Source organism: Neophocaena asiaeorientalis, unplaced genomic scaffold, assembly GCF_003031525.2.
Source record: "Neophocaena asiaeorientalis asiaeorientalis breed wild unplaced genomic scaffold, Neophocaena_asiaeorientalis_V1.1 scaffold255, whole genome shotgun sequence".
In the NCBI taxonomy this organism is placed as follows: Eukaryota; Metazoa; Chordata; class Mammalia; order Artiodactyla; family Phocoenidae; genus Neophocaena; species Neophocaena asiaeorientalis.
This window is the reverse complement of record NW_020175398.1, coordinates 1,293,394-1,319,238: the sequence shown is the minus strand read 5'-3', so window position 1 is coordinate 1,319,238 and position 25,845 is coordinate 1,293,394. Positions and strand designations below refer to the sequence as shown.

Here is a 25,845-nt window from a genome sequence, read left to right as displayed (position 1 = left end):
CATACCAAAAAAAAAAAAAAAAAAAAAAGGTTCTCTTCAATACACAGCTAATACAACTTGGTCTCTAAAGTTGATTTTCTCTGTAGTAAAAAATGATGAAATCAATACATTCTCAAGATGGTTACACGTTTGTCCATACTCAACTCCATGCAAATCTATGTTTTCTTCCCTTCTCCAGACATTCAGCAGTTAAGTAAACACAGGATGTTTTGTTATTGCCTTCAAACACAAATGTTTTGTGTTTTTCTATTATGTAAGCACACTTCTGAATAGAATATGACTGAGATAAAAACTAAATTAGAAAAGAAAGTTAAGGTAAACGATCAGAATTCAGAATTTTATACCAATATATCACAAGCCTTTTAGTAACTTCTGTATCAAAATCAAAAGAGATGTTTTACTAGAAAACATAGTGTTTTAATCTTTGTTCTGCCATGCAGTGGAATGCTACACAGGATAATAAGGAGCCCACAGCTTGAGGTCACGAGGAAAATTTCCCTTATGACTGTAACAAGCAGAGGCAAAGGCAAAAGATAATAATAATAATAATCTTGATAAATTATTCAGTGGAAGTTTGGAAGTTTGACTAGTTTCTGTTTTCCCTTTTGTTTTTCTATTTTTTCATTGCTGTAGTAACACAATTAAAACCAAACCAAACAGAACCTCCATTATCTTTTTAAAAACACAACAGCAACAAGATTCCCATGGATAAAAACTTACATAACTTTATGGATGGCATTATCTTCCTCTGAAGAGAAAATTGTGCTCAGAATCTTTGTCAAATCTATTAAATTATCTAAACGTTAGTCAAACACCCTACAGATCTATTTATTTATGGTCCTAGTGGCAGGCCAATTCTTGTTCCATACTCAGACTCTGTAAAACCAAGTAGGTCTCTGCAGTAATTTGTGTATATATTGAAATGAGATCCCAGGTCATAAATTGTGCCTCATGGGATAATGTGTTTCGAGGATCCATAGAAATTAACATCGGACAGATTTCTAAATGTTCTCTTCCAATGGCAAAATCCTGGATGCATAAGGCTGATATGTACACAACTGATTTACATATACCTAGATTTAAAGCAGTCACTCTTTTCTACAACTTGCTTAATTAATCAATTTTTCTTGAATGAATGGTCGATGTGTAATCCTATAGGATTTTTCATGAAAAAGCCAAAGCCAGGTCATATGTGCATATTTTTAATCATTTAAAACCTACAAATCCCCATCACCATTTTTCCACTCCCTAAACTCAAATGCTGACCCACTCAGATGTACACTCCGAAGTTCTGTAAGTAGAAAGAGCTTAAAATAAAGTGAGCAACATTTACAACTTTGAAATATCAGCATACAATTAGCTAAAAGGAAACAAAAGTATATGGAGAAGAACGATGTGCTGCTTAATTTTCCGAGGACTGCTGTCACATAGTGAGTGTAACTGCAGCGCCCTGGCTCTCCATAGTCAGGTGTGACACCAGCTTAGCAGCCAGAGCTGTTTCTTTTCTCTTTGGTTTCCTCCTTGCAAATAGGACGTCTGCCTTCAGAATACGGGCACTTTTACGGGGGTCTGGACCACAATCATTCTGGAACCATAGATTTCTCAAGCCCTTTCCATATAGGAGAGTAATTAAAAACTTACCTTGAAAAATGAACAATTGTGAGTTTGTTTTAAAATGTGACTGTGAGAGAAGCAGACTGGATCACTGAACTTTCCAATGTAAAACAAGTCAAGACAGTGTGAATACACAAAATAATTACTGAATAAATACTGTGTCAGGCAGGGCTCATTGCATCCTGCCAGCGACATATCATTATCTCCGTTTACAAAGGAGACCATGAGGATGACAGAAGACCTGGGACCAGGGTGAGAGGAGTGAGACACTTGCCTCAGGTATAAAATGTAAAGGGTCATCAAAGAACTCAGGAATCAAGATAAACAATAGTTTCATGCAATAGTTTAAAAACTCAAAATTAATGCCAAAAAATCCATGCTGAACAAGTATCAAAACTTTAAATAAAGCCAAGCTCTGACAGGGCCAGGATTAGGTGAGTCCAGTAAGGTGCGTCACCCAAGTACAGGTCAGATAACATTTTTAAATTTTAAACTTTAAATATTTAGGGGAGGGGGCTTCCCTGGTGGCGCAGTGGTTGGGGGTCCGCCTGCCGGTGTGGGGGATACAGGTTCGTACCCCGGTCCGGGAGGATCCCACGTGCCGTGGAGCAGCTGGGACCACGGGCCATGGCTGCTGGGCCTGCACGTCCAGAGCCTGTGCTCCGCAACGGGAGAGGCCACAGTGGTGAGAGGCCCGCGTACCACAAAATAAATAAATAAATAAATAATTAGGGGATATATTTATACTAAAAATAATATCATTGTTTACCTAAATTTCAAATTTAACTGGATGTCCTATAATTTTATGTGCTATATTCAGCAACCCTACCACCAGGGGTAATGGGGATGCTCAAACTTGTAAGTAGGGTGGTTACAGACACACATTCTGTGAATAGCTGGGCAACATGGGATTCTGTAACCCATCTGGCATCAATAACCAGCAACTGTATAGCACACGTCCCAGAGATGTGAGCCATCATGTTGGTCACCGGGGGTTGGTGGTAGGGGGGTGCAGGGGCTGCACAAAAAGTGAGAGTCACATTCTCACACTTGAGGAGCTCCTAATCCAGTGAGTGACCCCAATGTGAGAGCAACAAGACTAACAACTCCACAGAGAGACTAACACCCTACAGGGCTAAATAAGATGCTCCAAAGAGGAAGGAGATGCTGCATTTGGGAAGTCAGTAATCTCACAGAGGGATGGGAAGATTTAGCTAGACCTTAAGTCCTGGGCAAAATTCGAATAGGAAAGAGGGAGGGCCAAAGTAGCATCAAGAGAAGAAAGAGCAAGGCAGGTACTGGAAGGACAGTGAGTGGAATGGGCCATCCTTTTCTCCACGATGTGAAGGGATTGGTTTGACTAGCTGTAGAGACATGTTATTTTTATAGGAGCTTCTTTATAGTATGATTACAGCCAACTATAGTTTGATCTGCAAGCTCAGAGCATCTCCGGTGACATTAGCATTCCAGGTCCCCATGTTGTTGGGATTCTCTTTGTATAATATTTGTGATCTGGTGTCTTGAGCTTTCAAATCTTTGGCTGAAAGCAATTCAAATAACTGCAGTTGACTTGGGTGCCATCTTTGTTTTCATAGTTTAGAGAGGTAAGGCTGGAACTAGAGCTTAGGAAACTGGGGTCACCCGCTGAAATCATCCATTCACTGGCCCTTTGGTAGCACTAATTTTTTTTTAAAATAAGGTAGGGGCACAGGAACAAGGCTAGTAACCCTTCCATGCTCAGATTTACATAGTAAATGGGGACTAGCAGCCCATGACTCCATATTTTCCTGTGCTCTGGTATGACCTCAGGTAGAAATACATTTAAATTAACAACATAAATTGGACAGGAAGCTAATCATTGAGAGAGACCAAACAAAGAAAGACTCCTGCCTCCTAGTGTCAGCCCTTCCTTATTAGGTTATGTGATCTTGGCCTAACGATTTGCTCATTTTTTATGTCTGAGTTTTCTCATGAGCACAATGGATAGCATAATATATGCCCTGTCTTCTTCACCAGGTTAGCCGGACAATCAATCAAGGTGTCAATGTGAGGAAACAATAAAAGGCATTAACAGTATTCAGGGTAATTAGGAAAGTATTTCTACTGTGGAAAAAAATGAAAGTACTGCTTTGAAAACTACACAGAAACTATTTTTAGATCACCTGGACTTCGACTTTCTCCACTCAGGCAGATAATATATGAAAACCTTGCCACAGACTAGAATTCCTAAAGAAGAGTTATTTCTGTTTAAGGAAGGAATATTCTGGGTGGTTCATTTTAAACAACTAGTCTGGGATATTCTAAGAGGTGAAATAAGGGTCCGAAACTCCAGATGAATGTCTTTTACATAGTAGGTTGTTGGATATATTTGTTAAATAACTAAAGATTTGATCATCGTGGGCAAATTCTAGTTCCCAGGGAATCAACCAGAAGCCTAACCTAAACTCTCCCTCCCTGACCCTCCAGGCTCTATAAACTAAAAATTGTTTAACAAACTGAAGTGAAGAGAGAGCTCCGTCTTCATTTTCACACCATCACCTAGTAAACAAAAGTGTGTGGTCTTCAGCCAGTCATCCCTTTATTCCCTGCCTTTGCTGAACAGAAGGAAATGAAAAGCAGTTATAAGCACTCTCTGCCAATAACTACCGAAGTGATTTGGCAACTTCTCTACACTCCAGACTTATCATCTGTCCAATGGAGGGGCCAGAGATGAGTGACAGACCCCAGGAAATGGGGGAGCCCGAACATTTAACCACGCTTCCCTTGTAGGGAGGCTGTCACGGCACTGCAGAATGGGCTAGAATTGGCTGTCAGACAGGGTATTCTTATCTCTAAAATGTGGATAAATGCTTGCTTTCGGGATTATTGTGAACATAAAAGAGATAGGATCTGGAGCATGTAGCACAGTACCTGACCCAGCAGAGGTAACTGAATCAATTTCTTCTCCTTCCTCACGCCCTCATTCCTCTCAAAGATGAAAAGAGCAAAACCCAGAAAGATAAAATCACTGATCACATGGCTCACTAGTGTCTGACCAGGATCTCCGGACTTCCAGCCCAGGGCCATTTCCATTCCATGTCTAAACCGTCTCGCATCTCTAAAATCCTAGGATTCTGTGATTTTATAGTTTCATGTTTCTTTTCAAAGGCTATCAAAAAAAATCTCGGTTTGAGGTGTATCCGCCCTATCACATGTTGTCTGCAGACCCTGTGTGCCTTTCTCAGACTGCTCCCTACTTGACTTCTTTATCTTTACCTACAGAGAACGAGTCTGCAATAGAGATAGCCATTTAATAAATATCATTATTAAAAGAAAAAGAAGACAGGCGCGAGCAATCTCTCACACTGCTTCAGGCAGCTTTCCTAGTTGCCATCTGTTGTGCTAGGGAGATGCGTGTTTATTAAACTTTATTTGTTTTAGTCGCTGGGCTCTATTTTACAAAACACATTTGGGGTAGATCTGCAGCTTGAATTGATGAGAGGGAAGGGAATGAATTTCCTGATTTGGCTTTTTATAGGGGGTCCTTTATTCTCCCAGCCTCTGGCTCTAAATTCAAGTCCAGTTTGCCAAAGTATTAGATGCTGTCAAGAAGACTTTCATATTTTCAGTTTAATCCTACACAAAAATGATTGAGGCCATTAATTGAAATTTTGATTTTTCACAATCATTCTCCAAGAAAAAGACAATATCATTTTTTAAATAAAACTATCCTTTGTCCTTTTGCGAAATAAAAGCCCTTCTACTTATCAGAAGAGTGTCTTCATTTTTCTTCTTTCTCTCTCTCCCTTTTATTAAATATCCATCATCCCTTCTGAAACACTGAATAAATATGTAGTACATTTAAATTGTATGCTGAATAGTTCACAACTCCCTAATTTATAAAACAAAAAAGTAAGGAATAGTAATTTTTAAATTTCTGAAATTGACTGTGTATTTGTTTAAAGGCTGTTCCCCATCCCAGACCCTCATTCCACATTAAACACATAATTCAGTACAAGGAGTCACTCATGGAGGACCTGAGGATATAAATCTACTATCTCAGTGCTTCCATCAGATCTGTGGTTTCATGTTAGTTTCCGGGAACAATATTAATATGTGGGAAATGACTGTAAGAAAGCAAATGTCTATCACTTTTTCCTTTCCCTCAACAGTACCTGCAAACTTGATTGAATGTATGAGAAATCTTCAAAATACTGTATAGCGATGACTCTACTGTGCTGAATGCATGGGAAGCTAATCAAATGCCCAGTCTTCAAATTGTTGTCATTTGAAAGAGATGGAAGTCAAAATCATCAGAACAGCAGAAAGCAATAATGTGCCATGCACTCCATCTCCCACACATTTTCCTGTCATTTAAACCTATGATTTAGACAACAGGAGGGAGGAGAAAAAATTATCCATCGATCTAGCAGTCACCCTATCATATTTGGAGGGTTGACCATCTACCCTCAAACCCTGCATGTAGAAATCATTTTCTTATTACAAATAGCACCAAAAATTTGAATGTTTCATAATACCTTTATATTCGGTGTCAATCACAGTCTGAGAATGTGAACCTTTCTAAATATTTCCTTTTCACTAGCTATGGACATTTCTCTTAGAAAAGAAATGGGCAATACCTCTTTAGAATGGATAAAAGTTTAGCATCAAACCCACGATCAGGATACTTTGACCACGTAAAAACCCAGCTTTCCTGGACTCTGGGATAGGGGTGGGAGGATAAAAGTAGAAAGGGAAAAACTGATGAAAATGTGTCAAGGCAAAAATGTGTCTGACATTTCTCTGCCAGGCCTCATCAATGCTCAAGGAAAGGATCATCAATATAGAAGGTTAAAACAGCAGGATGGCATTATTTGTGAAACTCCCAGACCATACCTACTAGCATAGCAATGTTAGTACACACATCAGGTGGTGCACAGAGAAGGCCTGACTCAGAGAGTTCAGGGCACATCACTATTTGTTTTCATTCTCCCAGCATCCTCATGTTCTTTTGGTAAACACTCTAATTTTTCCTTCTGACTCTCAACCAAGGAGTTCTGGCCCAGGGATAAACTCAGGATAACATCCGAACCAGTGAGATTCAGCTATAAGGTGGCAGGAAAAATTATTAAGAAGGAGGCATATTTTTCTGCACTGGGATTGATAAACTGGCAGCAGATACAACTTGAGCTAGTTAGGGAGTCTTTCAAAATAGACGCCATAAAAAGAAAGCATAGCTGGGAGGTGGGGGGAGGTGGGGGTAGCGGAGGGAAGGAGAGAGAGAGAGAGGGAGAGAGAGAGAGAGATGAGAGATTAATTTGGGTCTGAAAAGAGATGAGATGCTAGGGAAAGGAAACAGAAGGAAAGGGGAAGGAAGGGAAGAGAAGGGGAAGGGAAGTCAGCTTTTGGAGTCAAAACAAACTGGTTCATAGTTTCCATTATATACTAAACTTGTAAAAATAAAGCTCCATGAGGGTACAGTCAGGGCTTTACCTATCATTATATCTGGCAGCCTGGAGCTTTGCCTGGCACATAATAGACACTTAACAAATTGTATTATATCAGTGAATGAAACACATGGGTTCCTGAATCCAGCTGTACCTAAATCCATTAGTATCTATCAATGGATTTCCTAGTGTCACAAGTTAACCAATTCCCCCACGTTTGTTGATGTTGGATTTCTGTCACTTACAACCAAAGAGGTCTGACTAAATCAGAGACCTTAAACTATGAGACCAAACTAATTTGAAGGCAGCATGGAAGACAGGGAAACCCCAGCAAGTACCCCATGTACACAGCTCAGAGAACCAAGGGAGCTCAGGCCTTGGTTTCACCTACAGAGTTTTTCCCTGCACTAATCACTGCCCAAGCTCTAAATCCTAATATAATATTTCTCCCCTAAATCTGATCATTCACTAACCTTGAGAATTTGTCCATCAACAAGTCTCTAGGATTCCTGCTGTTCCTCAAATTCCTCCACTCATGACACCCAGCTACCCCAGTGTACATCTTCAACACCACACCAGCCTCCCTCATCATCCTCATTATGGTCTGTTGAGACCAAGCTTTCACTTCCTTGGCACAATATTCCTCTCAGTTCCCATTTAGTTCTTACTGCATCCCTCCTTCCTAGTAAACTTTTGAGCCTATATTTTAAGACTTCTTAATTTGACCTCCTTCTTGTAGTTGCCCACACCTCTAGTCAATTTGTTCCTTCTCAACAACTCACACACTTTCTGCCTCATGTTGGTGCCTTGCTGAAAGGTGTCATTCTCCCTTCAACCATTTGCCTAAGCAGGATGTACCCATTCTTCAAGTAACAGCTTAAAATCCTCCTCCAGGGAGTGCTTCTAGACTGACCTGGCCCCTGAAGACCTTCCTCTCCTCTGACCATATCCTTCTATTAGGTACTGGGCCAAATAATGCAGATGTTAACAACAGACCATCCTGCATTGTTTATCAAGTTCTCATGTTCCTGCAGAGTAGAACCCAAGCTTTTTGTGGATAGTGAATTTTATTTTCTCCTGGAGGACTCAGCATAAAACTCCTAAGAAGTGCTCCGGAAGGGCTTCTATCCACTTGTTTGTGGAGAGAAGGATGGACGGTCCAAGTAGGCCCCTGGGATTAGGAGGTAGGTATGAAAGGGATGAATTATTTGGAAAATGTGGGGTCCTAAAAATAAATTTCACCTACTTCCCAATTTGCTGATCAAAGCCATAGGAAGTGGTTGGCACCTGTGTAATGTTACAATTCTTGCTACTTGATTTATTTTATCAACACAGGTGTAGCCCTCAGTGATTATCTGTCAGGCAACACTGCCTAGAAGACAGTTTTCATCAGAGCTCCCCTTCCCCCAGCTGTCAAGCTTGGGTGACTGCTGAGAGCCATGGTTAATTAACCACACATGCCTTTGAAGCCAGTGAGAGACCATGAACTGAGCAAACTGCTAAAAAATGCCATTTTATCTTTACAGTTGAGATGAAAGTAGCCAAGACGAAGTGCAAATTTCCATTGATCTTATACACACACACAAACATGTATATACCCACACTGATTATACGATTTAATTTTCAATGAAATTTAAACTTCCACTTCATTTTTAAGTGCATATTCCCCAAACCACTCAGTTACAGTTAAAGCTATCAATAGCTAAAGGATCCCAGGAGTCTGGCATTTTCCACCATCTCAAAAAGAGGCCAATAACTGGGTCCACATTGCTGAGAGTTCACAGAAATCAGAAAACAGACAGAGGATTACCTTGGTTTATGGAACGTCTATCTGGGTGGGGAACCCAAGCTTTGGCCTTCCTGGGCTTCATCTGCCCATGGATCAGGAGCCAGTTCATATTGTAATTCCTTCATCATACCTTCCTGCTCTCCCAGCTTACAGCAGCCCCTCCTCCCCCGAGTGCCTACAGCCACCTATATCATTTATTTCACTGCAAGTTTCCATGCAGGCAACTACTGTGTATTGTGCAAATCTCTTGCATTGTTAATTGAATTTGAGACGTCACACTCTAAAGCTAAAATACAAATATATAAGATGCATCATTATAATCCTTTATTGTTCGGAAACTTGTCATGCCTATATGTCCCTTTTTCCCAATTAGAAGTACAGGAGTTTAAGGACAGTGTATTTGTCAGCTTGGGCTGACACAACAAAATATCGCAGACTGGGTGGCTTAAACAAGATAAATTTATTTTCTCACTATTCAGGAGGAAATATTATGGAAAGCCAAGATCAAGGTCTGGCAGGTTTGGTCTCTGATGAGAGATCTCTTCCTCGCTAACAGACATAACCAAGCTCTCTAGTGTCCCTCTTAAAAGGGCACTAATCCTATCATGAGGGCCCCACTCTAATAATTTATCTAAACCTAATTATCTCCAAGAGGCCCCATCTCCAAATATGATCACATTAGGGGTAGGGCTTCACTATATGAATTTTGGAGGGACACAATTCAGTGCATAGCAGACAAGAAGATGTCAGCCAATCACACTTCCTTGAAACTGAAGTTTCTTGCACAGTCCTTACACAGACTAGATACCAAGCAAATTAGAAATATGTATCCATAGGTACATATGAATATGTATTGAATAACAATAAATGCAATAATTAGTATTCTGGCTGTTTGACACAATGACATGATATGGATCCTTGGGGGCAAGGCTACTTGTGTGCAGAGGTGGAAATGGAGTAGCTGTATCTTCACCACAGGTAGAGTAATAGTATTGCCTACCCTCTTTGTATGCTCATTCTCTTCCTTGCCTGTTCCAAATCTTATGTGAGCAAAAAGAAGACAGAAATCAAAGCCTTTGATTGTATGCATAGGATTAAGATGCACACACTTGGGAAAAGAAACATACAAATTGTACATGATTTTGTCAAGTTTTTCTTTCAAAATAGTGGGAGATGGGAGTAGGTAAGCTTGAGGACACTAGATACCAAAAAGAAATGGGTTTGGTGAAATGACACTTCTAAGGGACAAAGAGGCCATCCCAGAGAGCATCTGGGAGGCTTCTGTTTGCCAACCTTACAGCAGAACAAAATGTAGAAGTTTCCTTGGTGACATTGGGAAGAGGAAATACACAGATTGGGAGTGCCAGGCACTTCCTGCATGCCCAGGGGACCCCCAAAGAGATTTCCTTGCACTCTTCAGGACCAAGGCTTTTTTCCTCCCCAAATCAAATCTGACCTTTCTTGGTCCTTGCAAAGCCTGTGAGGACCACCTCTCCCCATCCTCTCAGCATCACCACCCCCCATTCTATATCATGGCCCCTTCTGCTTCCTCTCACACTTCCCTCCAAAAGGTCAGCACTGTCTGGAAAGCCACCATACAGGGCTTGGCCACTTTACATCTTATCACTATGAGGGAACTAAGAGAGAATAATATTTTGTTTTTAATTATCTGGACAGTCAAAATAACTGAAGAAATATTTTAACTACTTAGACACTAGCACGCCCCAGTCAAGAGCTGCTAACCTCATTGTTAGCCCTTTTGCTTATCAAGACTTGGGCTCTTTCTCAACTTCCCAAAGCACCCCCAAGCCAGACTGCAAGGCCAGGCGGCTCCCCACTTGCAGCACCAATATCCCAAGACCACTGCTAAGTGACCAGGGTCCAAGCATAGGGCACTCCTCATGCTTAGGTGACTCAGGGACCTCTCTGAGGCCCTTCTCACTAAGAGTGCTTGGAATCTGACCCATGACGGAACCACCTCAGGGGGCCTTTGCTCACACTTGGAACTGATGAAAACTTTATGAGGCAAACAGCATTTTTTGCAGCATGACAATTAAAAACTAAACTAAATAGAGAGCAGGCCGAAACCCTGGAACACACGTCTCACATCGTCCCAAATATTCCTCACTATGTGGCTCCCATAAACACCATCTGCTGTGTTAATTTGTAAAGAATTACAAGGTTCTTAAAATTACACTTTGCTCTCTGTAGCATACACTGTGTCTATTAAGGGGGAGAGTTGAGAATGTGCATCACGACCAGCCAGACACTGAGATCTTTTTCCTTCCTATGCTGGGATCCTACTGAAAGTTCGCTAAGTCTGCAGGGAATTTTAAAAAGTGTATCGTATTCTCTCTAGACCAGCTGCAGGAAAAAAAATTCAAAACAAAATATACACACAGCAAAATCTTTGCCCGGATTATAATCCTAGCATCTTATACATTTTCAAGTTGTGTGAGCATGCCCCACTTCACTGAATCCTCATGACAATGCAAAGTCTTTGACTATAAGTTAAAGAGGGTAAATAGCCCAAATTGAGAGAATTTCTTGCGTGAGACTTAATCCTCCATCATGAAGTTCTGACCTCTAGGGCCCCTCACAGCCCTTGGGTGTTAGCTGTTTCTCCATTGCTCATCCCTGTCTACTCACAGAGCCAGAAGAGCAGCAGCTTGTGCCCAAGCACATGTCTCTGACAGTGCAGGGCTATGGTGACTGTCCACCAATGTAAGCTTTTAGGTCAATTAAGTCCCCAGGTTGTTGCTGGTTAAATGATGGTAAGTGGTGGCCAGAAATGAGAAGGTAAATAGGAGAGTCTTAGGTTCAATAACCCGAGGCTGGAAACTGTCGATATGAGATAATTGTTACAAATGAAGATCCCTGGGTTCCTCTACCAAGAGATTCCATTCCGTAGCTCTGGAGTAGTTTGGAAATCTGTATGTTTAATAAACTTTTAAAAAATTACAAACAAGTTCTGGAAATACACGGATCGTTTCAGTGGGTCCCAACCTGATGAATCATTTATTAAACAAAATCTTTCCAATTAATACCCAGGAAGCTGCATTTCAGATTGCCATGAAATTCTGTTGCTCAGCCTGATTTGGGGCCAATGAGTTTTACAATGATTTACTCCTAATAAGCCTGAAGTAGGACCAACGATCCACAATTAAGGCAAATCTGCTTAATTCCGAATGAATCAGTCACTGTATCTCCAAAATAAATTTCGTAACCAATCCACTTAATTCGAAAAGGAAAGCCATACTGCAGAGCAGACACAGCTTGCAAAATCATTTCAGAAAAAGTCCCTGAAAGAAAGCTGAACCAGCTCCCCCAAATTTCTTGCCTGCCGTGGTCCCATCTACATGTAGACGTTAAAGTAAGGTTGCTAGATACAATGGACACAGAAATAAAGGAGGCTGCTGATCTTTCTAAAGCATAGAGAGCTTTACAAATTTGCAAGATCACATACACTCAAAAACAGGATCCTGATCTGGCAGTATTTCAGAGTTTCTGCTGGTAAACCCAAGTCTACACTCTGATGATTTCTCAACATTTTCTGAAAATTTACTCGCAAATTCTTCTCCCCATGGTCCCAATCTCTCTGGTCCCTTGTAAGTACCTCCCAGTTCTCAGAGAAGCGTTTCTCTCAGCACCCCATATTAATCTCCCATATGCTAACTCTGCCTTTTTTCCCCATCCCGAAGCATCCTCCACAGCCCAGATCAAGCTCTCCCTGACCTCCAGCCAACACAGAATTCTGCCTTCTCTGAACCAGAGTAGCAATTGGTAGAGTCCTTTCTGATATTAGGCCATAGCATCCCCCTCAGACAAATCCCTGAACAGCCTTTGGGCAAGCTGGCTCTGAGTGGTCTCACCCTGCATCCCTCACAGAGATTTGGCTATAGCTGCCCCCTGACTTCCAAGATCTCATGAAAAAAGTGAGGAGTAAGGCTAAATGCGGTTGCTTGAATTTTCTCTGTTCACTCTCAGCTGAACTGCAGTTGAACCACAGTTGCTTCCAATTATATCGTCAATCCTATGAAAAAGCAGGATTTAGGGAAAAAATCTACTGAAACAGGTTGGCAGCAACACCCAAATTGTTTGGTGATGTGTCTGTCTGTTACGTATATAACACAGTAGTGTAAAATAAAAACGTTGTGCCAACTTCAAGGGTCATCTTAGTCTCCTGAGTGCTGTGACTCTAAGACTTGGGGCAAGTGGAGATGGATGCTTTGATAAAGAAATCAGTGTTACCTCATTCTTAGGTAAAATGACAATGCAAATGAAACTGCCAGTCCACAACCACCAAGCACCCTTCCTTCTTGCCTTCTCCCAAGCCTTCCCTTCCTTCAAACAATTTTTGAAGCAGACACAAACAGTATTAAGTTACATCTTGGCTCTGCTACCTAATAACTGTGTAATTCTTGGCAATTAAACTCGCTAAATCTCAGTCCTCAGCCACAGAATAGTGAAAAGAATGCCTAGCTGTAGATTGGGGTGAGATAATGCATGCAAAATGTCTGTCTACAAGTCTAACATGAAAATCAGCAGGTTCCTGACCCTGACTTTTTGTCCTCTCTTGATAGTAAACCTCTTCAGGAGAGGCACAGTGCCCAGCATCTGAACCATGAATGGATGAATGATGGATGGATTGACTGTCTAGGGAGAAAACATTGTTTTATAGATTGGATCTGGGTTTACACAGACTAGCCATTTGAAAATCTTTTGACATCTGAGTGGTATTTAACACTCACGAAATTTTCACCATTTTAAAGTCTATTTATAACACAATTCAAATATCAGGCCATGTAAAAGGAGAACCAGACATGGATCCTGAAACTTTACTAATAAAGTAGTGAGAAACTCAAACCCGACAGCTGCGGTTTCCTATGCTAGTGAGAGATGGGGAACAAATGTTGGAGACTGATTCCTTCCTTCAGTCCCATGCATGGGTAATGAAATCAGGAGTGAACACACCCTACTAATGATTTTAATCAAACTGAGCACCTAGAAGTAACTGCCAGGAGAGGGAGACCCCCCCAAGTAGCACAAGTGGATTCTATTTCAGTCCCCCTTATTTGGCACGTCAAGGAAGGCATGGCCTGACTGAAATCAGGAAGCCAGATACAGCAGACCTGTCATGTCTGCCCCATACTAATAGGGAGTCAGAGAGCGAAGCTGCTAATTTCTTATACACACCTAGGTAAGTGGGGCCTCCAGAGATGGATCTGAGCAGGCAAAACACACCTCTTTTCTAAGTATGCCTTCTACTAGGATGCAAAGTCTAGAGAGCTATCATTAGAGTTTTATTTTAATTCATTGATAATGACTCTAGAAGTTCCCTGGTAAAATACTAATAAAATTGAGAAAGATCTTAAGTATATAATCTGCTCACTGGTTGTTCATCTGTTTCTCCCATTAGACACTTCATGGGATTAGTACACTTCATGGGATTAGTAACTTCATCCTTCTGGTTGACCTGTATGTGTATTTCACTAAATCCAGTAACAGGCATGCAAATTCTCGATGAAGCAGTGATGTAAAATGGTTGTCATTTTGGAAAATAGAAAGTTGATCTCTAAACAGGACAAAAGGTAGCATAGAAACCTTTATGGGGGTTTAGAAAAGGAAAGCTTAGAGAGTTGAAAGCAAACTCTGGTCCCATTAGGAAATCCATGGATCAGGGATTTTAGGATTAGAAATTAGATATATCCATGACACTAAACAAAAAACTGAGGGGAAAAAGATCAAATGATATGGAGAAGGCAAAAGAAAAAAAAAGAAAAGAAAGAAAACAAGATATGTGTGGAGTTTAAGGCAAAGGATGACTGAGACCTTACCCTGGAGCTTGGCAACTCTAGCACTGCATTGGATCCAAAGTAGGAACCATCAAGGGAACAGAACAACAGGCCAGGGATCCAGTTACTATCATTTAGGTGGACGGCACTAATAAGTAGTCAAAATAGAAGTCAGAAACCAAGAACAAGAAGGGAGGTTCAAGTCTGGACTGAAATCAGCAGTAAGTCTATCTTAAGGGTGAATCACTGGGTTATGGGTTCAAGTCCTTTTATTCCCTGTGCAGAAGCCAGAATGGCTCTACGTTCAAAGTTGTCTGGGTAATCTGTCCCCTTCTCCCACCCACATGTAAACAGCATGAAGCCAGGCTTACTACCACCCAGCTGTGTACCCAGGTGTCCCCTCTCCTCCTCCCTATTCAGAGAGCTCCCCAGGAACAGTTGCCTCCTGGAAGGGCTTTCCCACCGGAACCCTTTCTCCAGGGCTATCCCAACCCTCTCTTTGCCTTCTTTCCCCTGTGATTAATCAAGACCTGCTAAGTGGAAAACAAAGAAATAAAGAGAAGAACTAACAAATCAATCAATATTACATACATCTAATTATCCTGGTTTAGGCTTCTTAAACTCAGTTCTCCAGCAGCAGAACCATCCAGCACTGGACCAGCCTTCCATCTGTGGTGGCCTGAGCCAGGGTAGACTTTGTAAGCTGCATATCTCAGCAGCCAGGCTGACCTTGGTCTCTATGTGCCCTGAGGTCAGCCACCACATCCTACTTCAAACAGTAGACCATTCTGTCAAAAAGCAGGTATTTCCTGAGCACCTATTCGATATTGAGCCATGTAGAGGTGTGATATGAGCCGAATTATGCCCCCCTACCTGCAAAAAGAAATTCATAGGTTGAGGTGCTAACCCCATAGTGCCACAGAATGTGACAGTATTTAGAGACAGAATCTTTAAAGAGATAATTAAGGTTAAATGAAGTCATTAGGGTGGGTCCTAATAGTGTCTCTAAAGAAGAAGAGATTAGATATAGAAAAACACAGGAAAGATCACGAGAGAAGAAGCCTGATTATTTACAGGCCTGAGAGAAAGGCCTCAGAACAAACCCACCCTGCAGACACCTTGATCTCAGACTTCTAGTGTCCAGAACTGTGAGAAAATAAATTTCCATTGTTAAAACCCCAGTCTGTGGTACTTTGTTATGGCAGCCCTAGAAAACTCATGCAAGGTGCAGCAGGAAATGATTTGTTGAGTTTTTGACTTCCTGTTAAATGCATTACTGACTCAGGCTAACAAAAAGTCCAAGAGAACTGAGGTGAGGGCAGGGAGGGAAGATGTGACTGTCTCCAGAAATCCTAATTGATTTCTCAGAAAGCTCTTCAGTTTTTCACAGCATGTGGCAAATATCAATCAGTTTGTCTGATTCTCATCCGATAATTAGAAAATGAGTATCCTAAGTCTCCGAGCAGAATTCTTGCTCTGAATGCCAGGATGGCTTCTGGTGGGTTTTTTTGTTGTTTTCTGTATTTTTTTTTTTGTTTTTTTTTGCAGTATGTGGGCCTCTCACTGTTGTGGCCTCTCCCATTGTGGAGCACAGGCTCCGGACATGCAGGCTCAGCGGCCATGGCTCACGGGCCTAGCCACTCCGTGTCATGTGGGATCTTCGTGGACCGGGGCACGAACCCGTGTCCCCTGCATCGGCAGGCGGACTCTCAACCACTGCGCCACCAGGGAAGCCCTGTTTTGTTTTTTTTTTCCTAGCTCCTTAAAGAGTCCCACAGCTGTTATTAAAAACTGGAAGCTATCAGATAGATAGATAGATAGATATAGATAAACCACTTAAAGCAATCTTCTTCATACATCCTCACACATTTCCATTTCACAAAACAGCCAAAGACAGTTTAGTCTATATTTTCTCACAATTTAATTCAGATAAAAATGTAACATTTTGTCCTCTAAATGAAAGCTTGCAGGTGCTTTTGATTAAGGAGCCTAAATGAGGTATTTAAGTAGCTATATGATGCCTATTCCCTTATTGGTAACTTTTTTTCTTGGTGTGCCTCTCAGAGTTCCAGTTTAACATACCTAGTACTTCACGCAGGTAGCTGATAGCTATGTACTTGAGATGTCTTAGCAGCAACCCACATGTTGACTAAAGGGAGTGATGAAATCCCTATGAGGTCATGGCTAAACTTTCAGTCCCAATTCATTCACTTCACCATTTAACATAAAGAATCATATAATGACCACAGTGCTAGACACTGGAGACATAGCAAACTGTCATGGTTGCTACTGAAACTGAGTAGGACACCGTGGGGCTCCTGGGCATGGAAACCTTTCTGTGTCCCACATTTCTTGTTTCTGGGACTAGGCTTCAGCCTCTATTACCTTCCCTGAGTTCCAAAAGGCAGGTTCAAACAGTTGTTAACCAGGGAAGGGAGGGGATGCAGAAACAAGGGAAGAGCAGTCAAGAAACAATAGTGCAGTCTTGGGGCAGGGTCCTGGTTACACCTCAAGGGATACGCATAACAATATCTTTGAGCTCTTCTGCAGAACTAAAACTCCCAACAAATGGAAGATGTTAACTGCTTGGTGAAGCATTCTTCACTCCAGAGAGAAGGTCATAGTTTGATAACCTCAAGAACCACAGAAGCTCATCAGGAGATCACCTGAGGCCATATTAAAAGAATACAGGCCCTGCACACACCCTGATCCTTATCAGCAACCTGGCCCTTGAACCATTGCTATAAAACGCCTCACCAGGGCTTCCCTGGTGGAGCAGCAGTTGAGGGTCCGCCTGCCGATGCAGGGGACGTGGGTTCGTGCCCCAGTCCGGGAAGATCCCACATGCCGCAGAGCGGCTGGGCCTGTGAGCCATGGCCACTGAGCCTGCGCATCCGGAGCCTGTGCTCCGCAACAGGAGAGGCCACAATAGGGAGAGGCCCATGTACCGCAAAAAAAGACAACTCCTCACCATATTTCCCCAGGTTGGGACATACAGTTTTTGAGGGCATGAGCCTGCTGTGTCCCCCTTTGCCTTGCAATGCAATAAAGCTATTCTTCTTCAGCCAAAACTCTGTCTCCAAGATTTGATTTGGCATCAGTGCACAGAGGCCGAGTTTTCTGCATCACTACCTGCAGAGTTAGAGTCTAAGGCATGGTTTCCTACCTGAAGCACTACTGACATCTAGGGCTAGTATATTCTTTGCTGTGGAGGCTGCCCTATGCTTTGTAGGGTATTTAGCAGCATCCCTGGTCTCCACCAACTGGATGCCAGTAGCACCGCTTTCTCCAGTTGTGACAACCAAAAATATCTCCAGACATTGGCACCCTGGAGATGGAGGTGCAAAATAGCACCCGCTTGAGAATTATTGGCCTAATGAGTAAGAAAGGTAATTTTTAAAGCAATTATAATGCAGAAAGATAAGTGCTACCGTACAGATACAGTGCACATGAAGGGAACCAAGTAAACTGAGGGGTGGGGGTAAAAACAAAAAAGCAAAACTGCTTTCTCAATGAAGAGATGTAAAATGAAGACACACAATAGTTACTTATTTGGTTTCTACCATGTGTTAAGCATTAAATTTTACTTGCTTGTTTAATCTCTACAAAATGTCCTTATGTTAACCACTTTACAGATGTGCTCAAAGACACAAATAAGCTTATTCAGCATTCAAAGACTGAGAGAGAGAGACCCAGGATCTAACCTGGGTTGTAAACTCAAGTCTGACAAATTCTTTAGGAATGAAGAAATTTTAAGAAAATATTTGGCTACATGAGAGCTAAAGTACTCACGTATTAAAACAACAACAACAACAAAACACTTCTCTAAACATGGGGCTTGCATAGCATTTTGAGACACTAAGTAAATGTATCATTGAAATAAGTTAAATTGAAAATCGGTTTATAGCAATGGGAAGAGGGTCTACTGGAGAGGTTCTGGGATTCTACAGCATCCATCCTATATTTATGAGTGAATGGATTGGCCTGGCCACCAGGGGTTCCCAAAACCTACCTGCCAACTAAGTACCATCCACAGAACCAGTCATCTCATAGGAACCATGATGATACCTTCCAATTTGCTTCCATTGTCCCAGCATAATTAATAAAAATGCATTCTTTTACTCTCAAAAGTGCCCAATTTGGATGACATGTTGTATGATCCCATTATTATTAGTCTAATTAACTCTTGAGCTGAAAAATTAATAGGCCAGCTAATTTACGTCACTTTACATCATCAGATTCACTGTGTGAAAACTCAACCCATTATTTGATTGCTATATTTAATAATAGACATATGTTACTTCCTAAAATCTTATAATGTTAATCTAACACCTTTAAGATAACGTCCAAGAAGGTTCTGGCCAATTTGACCTCAGTGTGGCTTTCCAATCTTATCTTCTACCTGCAACACAACCTCATGTGTTAGTCAGTATCCCTGGAACAGATCATGCTTTCATGCCTTTAGGTTCTACCACATGGCATTCTCAATGCCCATATTTCCTCCAACATTTTGTTCAATGTCATTGATCACTGCGATAGACCCTGCAGCATCCTCCCCTTCACTCCTCACCCGCCTATTGAGGATCCCCTTCAAATGCCATCTCCTCTAAAGAATCCCTGATTTCTTCAGACATCAGTTGCTCCCTCACTGCATGTGCCTGCATTATACTTCATCCATCCTTCTATTATGGTTCTTTTCATCTTTTCAGGTTCATGTGTCTGTGACATTCATACTACTAGAAAGTCATCCTTATCTTTGTATCACAAACGTCTTTCACTACCTGGTGTTCAGTGACATTTGATGGGTATTTGCTGATTAATGACTACCACTCGTGACTGTTGAAATCAGAATTGGCCACATTTTGGACAATCAGTAGGAATTTGCTGAGTGCCTAACCATGTGGCAGGTGTGTGGCTTGTGCTTTGTGAGGTTATAGTGAGAAGCCAGAGTATCTGTGTCTCATTTCCCATTTTGCTTCTCTGTCTTTCTGTGAGGCAAGACAAGTCACTGAACTCTATTAGATCTCAGCTTTCTTATCTCTAAAGCAAGATGTTAGAACTAAAAATTTCCAAGTTTTTTTTTCCCCTCAACTATATGTCATCCTTTGTCAAGGTAACATACCAAAGCCTTCTGAGTAGTCCTTAGTGAATTAGCATTGACTTGACCTTATTATGGATATTTTTTTTCTCAGTATTTTTACAGTTTTAAAAATTACAAGGTAATGTATGTTAGTTAAATATCTTGAATAATACTCATGTAAATAAAGTAAAATATGAAAACCTCCCCTATGCACACAAACGTAGCCCCTTCTGCAGAGAAACTATTGGTAATAATATTTTGCCAGTTCTCCTACTATCACTTCCCTTTCTAGAGTTGATATATCAATATCTATCTATCTATCTATTTACCTACCTCTCTATCTATGTCCTCCCCTCTCCCCAAATCTGCCAAACCTGTCAGCCAGTCACAAATTCAAAACAGGCTGCTAAGGAGAGTTAGTGAGATTTGGAATATGCCCCTAAATGTGGAGCTTGGTTTCACAAAAGATGAATCTGACATTTCCCAAACTATCTGTATCATGTAAGTGCCTTAAGAACAAATTCATGCATAAAATAGGCCATCAGGCTAACTGATACTTTCAAAAGCTTTTTTGTTTACATTTACTTTTTACACCCAAATTAGCCTGCTTTCTAAATCGAAACAAAATTGTTAAAAAGAAGTAGAATCTGTGTATAGTTTTGTAAATTCTCCAATTTTAGCACATTCATATGAAAATTTATAGAAAGAAGATTATTGGTGGGGATTAGCATTACAGTGTGAGAATGAATACTCCTGTCCTCTAAATATACCCTATTACTCGTAATAATTTAAATCATACTAACAAAACAGTGCACAGCATTTCACAGTTTATGAAATACTTTTCTATTCATTATTTCATGTGAATTATCAGAAACCCCCATAACTTTGATAGTAGTTACAATCTCTATTTATAGATGCTAAAGGTCCAAAAGGGTAAAGATCATGCAGACAGGATGTAGGAAATTCAGGATTTAGATGCAAATATATTCCAAGACAGCCTGTGACATTGATGCGGCCTCTGAGGTTCAATCAAACTCTAAAGTGATATCTGCCCACAGAAACATAGCTTTCCACGGATGTGTCAAATCTTTAGAAGTCAATTTTGCACGCATTTATTTGGTAACATGGATTTCAAGTTATGATGATAATTTGAGCAAACTGATAAACTGCTAAAAGTTTATCAACTCAACTGCTAAAAGTCACATTTAAACACAACCCCATCTCAAATTAACAAGTCAGTGGGAAACTCAGTAGAGTAGATGCTACAATTTCCCATATCCTACTCAGTTAAATAACGAAAAAACTCAGAGTAGAAGAGAATATAATTCCTATTATTGAAGGAGTGGATTGACATTGAATATTTACCTCTTTTTAAAAGATTATATCATTCCAACGCCCTAAAACCTTTTTCACACTACCCCAAGTGTGATATGAAAGTGAAAAATATCCCATTAATCATAATGCTTGTTCTTACCAAGCGTAAAGCTATTTGTAAACAGCTGAATGCTCAACCAACTTTTTCAATTTGCATCTAGATATTGGTCATAGTGTAGCTGCTGGCAAAGAAAATCTAATAAAGTTTTTAAAATCTTAAAATAATAATACTGCTACTAATAAATGTGTGTCTGCTACGGTCCAGGGGACTCACATAGGTTATCTCTTGCCTCCATAATAACCCTGAACCAAGGTACTTTGTATCTCCTTTGTATTGATGCATAAATGGAGATTCGAAGGCTGTGTGAAATTTTCCTATGATGTTCATAAGACTCATCAGTGGAAGGTTCTAAACCCAGGTGAACCTGTGCACTCCCCAGTTCACCAGGGCAGCATGCTCTAGTGCAGCAGTGCTCAGAACGAAAGGAAGAACAACGTGACGGTGGAGTGGTTCTCTACCTTTTGATTTTTCCTGCCACATACCAGAGGGATTCGATACATGCCACCAGCAGTAGTGGAGGTGTTACCCAAATACGGGATTTGCCTTTTGGTGGGTGTAGAGCCAAAAGACACGATGAAGCCAAAGACTGGGAGAAGGAAGAATTTATTATTTGTAGCAAGTAAGGAGAACACTGGGGATCTTTCCCAAAGCACTGTCTCCCTGAACTGGGAAAGTTTTAAGCTAAGAGTATAGGCATATTCATGAAGGGGCTTGGGCAGTCATCAGAGTCCAAGCTTTAGTTGATTGAAGTCATGAGGGTCAGAAAAGGTCAACATCATCATCCCTTGGGTTCTAGTTGATCTGGTGGTTCAGCACTTCAGGCTAATCAGCCCATTGGAACAGAACTGGGAGTGTTTACAACTGATATGTTATCTTTGCTCTTGTTACTTCCTTTGCCTAATAAAAATTGTTTGTTCTTTTGTTCCTTTAAGATCATTAATTACTGAGACCTGTTCAAGGGCAAGTACTGTGGCCAGGCTCAGATCACAGGATGGCTCGGGACAAAAATGGCTTCTCTCATGTCAAGAAAGCCATGCCTGATTCTCTTTCTCCAGGGACCCCTAACCTATCTGCTTACAGAGGGGCAGTGAAGGAGACTTGGAGAGGTTTTTAAGAAAGGCTGATCCATCATTAGATGTATCCACCATCAGTATGACTGGGGTTGAGAGCCCTATCACCAGATAACCAGACGATGGTCCTCACTGGCTAGATCTACAAATCTCAAAAGTGGCCATAGGATACTATGTCTTGAATTCATCTCCAAAAAATTCTCTTATATGTTTGTGAAATACTTCATATCATTCCCCCATACACATCCATCACACCACACCTTTTAGGTTTTTTTTTTAATTTACAATGCAAGTATGAGGCCAATGACAGAGCTAAAAGAAACCTGTTCAACTTGATTTAACCCTACTTTTCCAATATCTACTGAGCTGCAAAAATATTTTCCCCCTGTCACGCCCATAAAATCTCCAGGAACAGCTGTTCAGAGGAGTACACTGAGAAGCCATCCATGAACAAGATGTTCTCTGTAACCTTTCTAACTCAGGCATCCCACTGCCCTAGAGGTGGAGCCAGAACACAGAAGTCTTTGAGCCTTCCCTGTGGTGCTAAGAGTCTTCCCTGCAATGGGGTATTTGTTTGGGATGTTAAGTGCTCTGTGCAAGAAATGCCACACTCTAACCCTGTCACCTTTCAGATCAATGAGGTAAGTGACAGCAATTCAAGTTCCCTGTCAGCTTAATTGAAGGAAGTGAAACACAATTACAGGGCATCAGTGCAAGGCTGGCGCAGAGCAGCAGAGGGCCCTGAGGGGCAGACCGTAACAGCAGACCACAGGGAAAAGCACACTCCTCTCCTCCAACAACTGCACTGAAAGTCTTAATTAGAATGCTACTGTACGGGGAAAATTGTTTTATAAATGCCATTACAAACACAGTCTGATTGCAGAAATCTTTTCCTCTAAAAACTAATTAAACCATTATTTCCTCTCAGATTACAGTGGTAAAGTGTAAATTTTTCATTTATGAAAACAGTTGTACAATCTTATGTTCCTTATATTTAGAGAGCATCTTTTTTTTAAAGTATGTACAGGCCAAAATGATCTTAGAAATTAGGAATGTTATGAAGAAGATAATAAATTAGAGATTTTCTTTTTTTTTTTTTTTTTCGGTATGCGGGCCTCTCTCACTGCGGAGCACAGGCTCCGGACGCTTAGGCTCAGCGGCCATGGCTCACGGGCCCAGCCGCTCCGCGGCACGTGGGATCCTCCCAGACCGGGGCACGAACCCACGTCCCCTGCATCGGCAGGCAGACTCCCAACCACTGCGGCACCAGGGAAGCCCTAAATTAGAGATTTTTAAAACACAGATTATCATGATGCAGACAAAAGATTCAATGAAATGTTTTAGCTAAAATGTGAAGTAGGGAGCTTATGTGTATCAACTCAATCATTTTGATGATCACAGTTTAAAAACATTATATTAAAAATCATTTAAAAAAACCCCTACTGCCAGATCTGACAAAACATGATTATTTTGCAGCCACCAAAATGTAAGCTTTAGGAGGGCAAGGGGTGCTGCTCTGTTCACAGATGTGTTGGCAGCACGTGAACAAAAGGTGCCTCCCATCTTATTTGTTGACAGTGAAACCCAGCAGGACCCTGTGGGGCTCCTGGGCACAAAAGCCTTTCTCAGTCCCCTGTTTCTTGTTTGTAGGGAATAGACTTCAGCCTCCATAACCTTCCCTGAGTTCCGAAGGGCAGATTCGAACAGTTGATAATCAGTGAAGGGAGGGGACGCAGAGACAAGGGAGGAGCAGTCAAGAAACAAGAGTGCAGCCTTGGGACAGGGTCCTGGTTACACCTCAAGGGATACACAGAACAATATCTTTGAGCTCTTCTTCAGAACTAAACCCCTCAACAAATGGAAGATGTTAGCATTCTTCATTCCAGAGAGAAGGTCATGGTTTGATAGCCTCGAGAAGCAGAGAAACTCATAAGGAGACCACCTGAGGCCAGATTAAAGAAGTGCAGGCCCTGTCCACATTCTGATCCTTATCAGTAACCCTGCCCTTGAACCATTGCTATAAAACTCCTCACCAAATCCTCTGGGGCTGGGACACAGTTTTTCAGGGCATGAGCCCACTACGTCCCTTTTTGCCTGACACAGCAATAAAGCTATTCTTTTCCATTTTACCCAAAACTCTGTCTCTGAGATTCGATTTGGCACCCGTGCACAGAGGATGAGTTTTTGGCATCAATAGAAAGAAAGCTGCCCTCTAACTGGCTTTAAAGTTGTCCCTTAAATTTCATATGTTAGAAACAATGGACTGGTTGAGTCTATTGAAATTTCATAGGTTTTCTTTGAACTATTTCATGTATGTAGACAGAACAGAATATTAATTCTTGAATAGAAATGATAAAGGCGAAAACAACAATCCCAAATGGATGTCATTTCCAAATACAGGGGAAATTAAAGAGACAAAAGGCCATGTATGCAGTTAAAGGGAAGAAGTGGTACTACAAAGAGGCTAAAACCTACAAATGATTTGGGATGATGGTGTGTTGGAGCAAGTTCAAGCCAATGCCTCGAAATCAAACAATGACTATTGCACTTAACCCCATCAACCAATCATAAACCCTAGTTCTTCCTTGCTCTTACTTCTGGAGCCCAGCTTTACTTCAAGAGGATCTTTCACTCTCTTCAAAAAGGTAAAACACTTCCTGCTGTAAGAAAAGGCTGATAGACTAAAATCTGTTCAGGTAAAGCAGAGGTGATTATAAAAGGATGATTTGCTTAACAAAAGGATTCTCTGCAGGTTTATTTTAAATTGTGAGCTCCTTAAACGGCCTTTAAGTGTTTATGTACAGATCACCAATTATGTTGGGGGTGGGGAGGATAGAATGTGTGGGGAAAGTGAGGGAGAAGAAACTTAAACAACTAAATGATTAGGAGCCACTGACAAATGAGGATCAATCTGATAAGACAATTTTGTCTTTTCTCCCAAAGAATTACATAGAAGTCCAAGGAGAACTTAATTTTCTAATACAAATACTGAATTTACTTCCATATTGCCTTCCAAATAAGGCAAAAAGTGTATTATGTTTAATATTTGCAGAATTCACCATCTCCATTTTTGTAAAATAGAAAGAAGAGAAAGAACAGTCCTGTCACAGAAGCTTTAATTAAAAAATTAAATTGACCCTCCCTCTTGAACTCAAAGTGATCAGGTAGATACAATGTGTAAAACATGCCATCAAAAGTTGATTTTCGAAAGCCTTTTCTCCCAGCGAGTCATAGGTAAAACAGAAAGACAAGAACAGTTATTTTTAGTCATCTCAGTGGTACAGCTTTCTCCTGAGGCAAAACTTAAATCAGATAAGGGTCTCAGAGGACCTGAAAGGAAGGAAATCACCCACTTAGTGTATTCAGCTCAATCCTCCCCACACAAACTCAATTTTAAAAACAGAACTAGAAAACAAGTTATGGAATACTTAAGGATGACACACTGCAGTAAGCGCTAGAAACCACATTTCAATGACTGTTAGAGGCTATTACCACTCCCGTTCCACACAAGAAAATTAACCGTAATTGGGTAAGCAACACAAGCACAGCACAGGAATGGGAATTGAGCAGACACTTAATTAATGGTGTTGGGAGAAGGGAAATGGGATTAATGAATGGTTGATATAAATTCCATTT

General features: G+C 41.0%; 1 protein-coding gene across 2 annotated transcripts in view; it reads right to left on the bottom strand.

The window, feature by feature from the left end:
* CTNNA2 (catenin alpha 2) overlaps positions 1 to 25,845 on the bottom strand; it is a 1,017,322-nt gene that overhangs the window by 257,083 nt on the left and 734,394 nt on the right. The gene's annotated exons all lie outside the window — the stretch shown is intronic.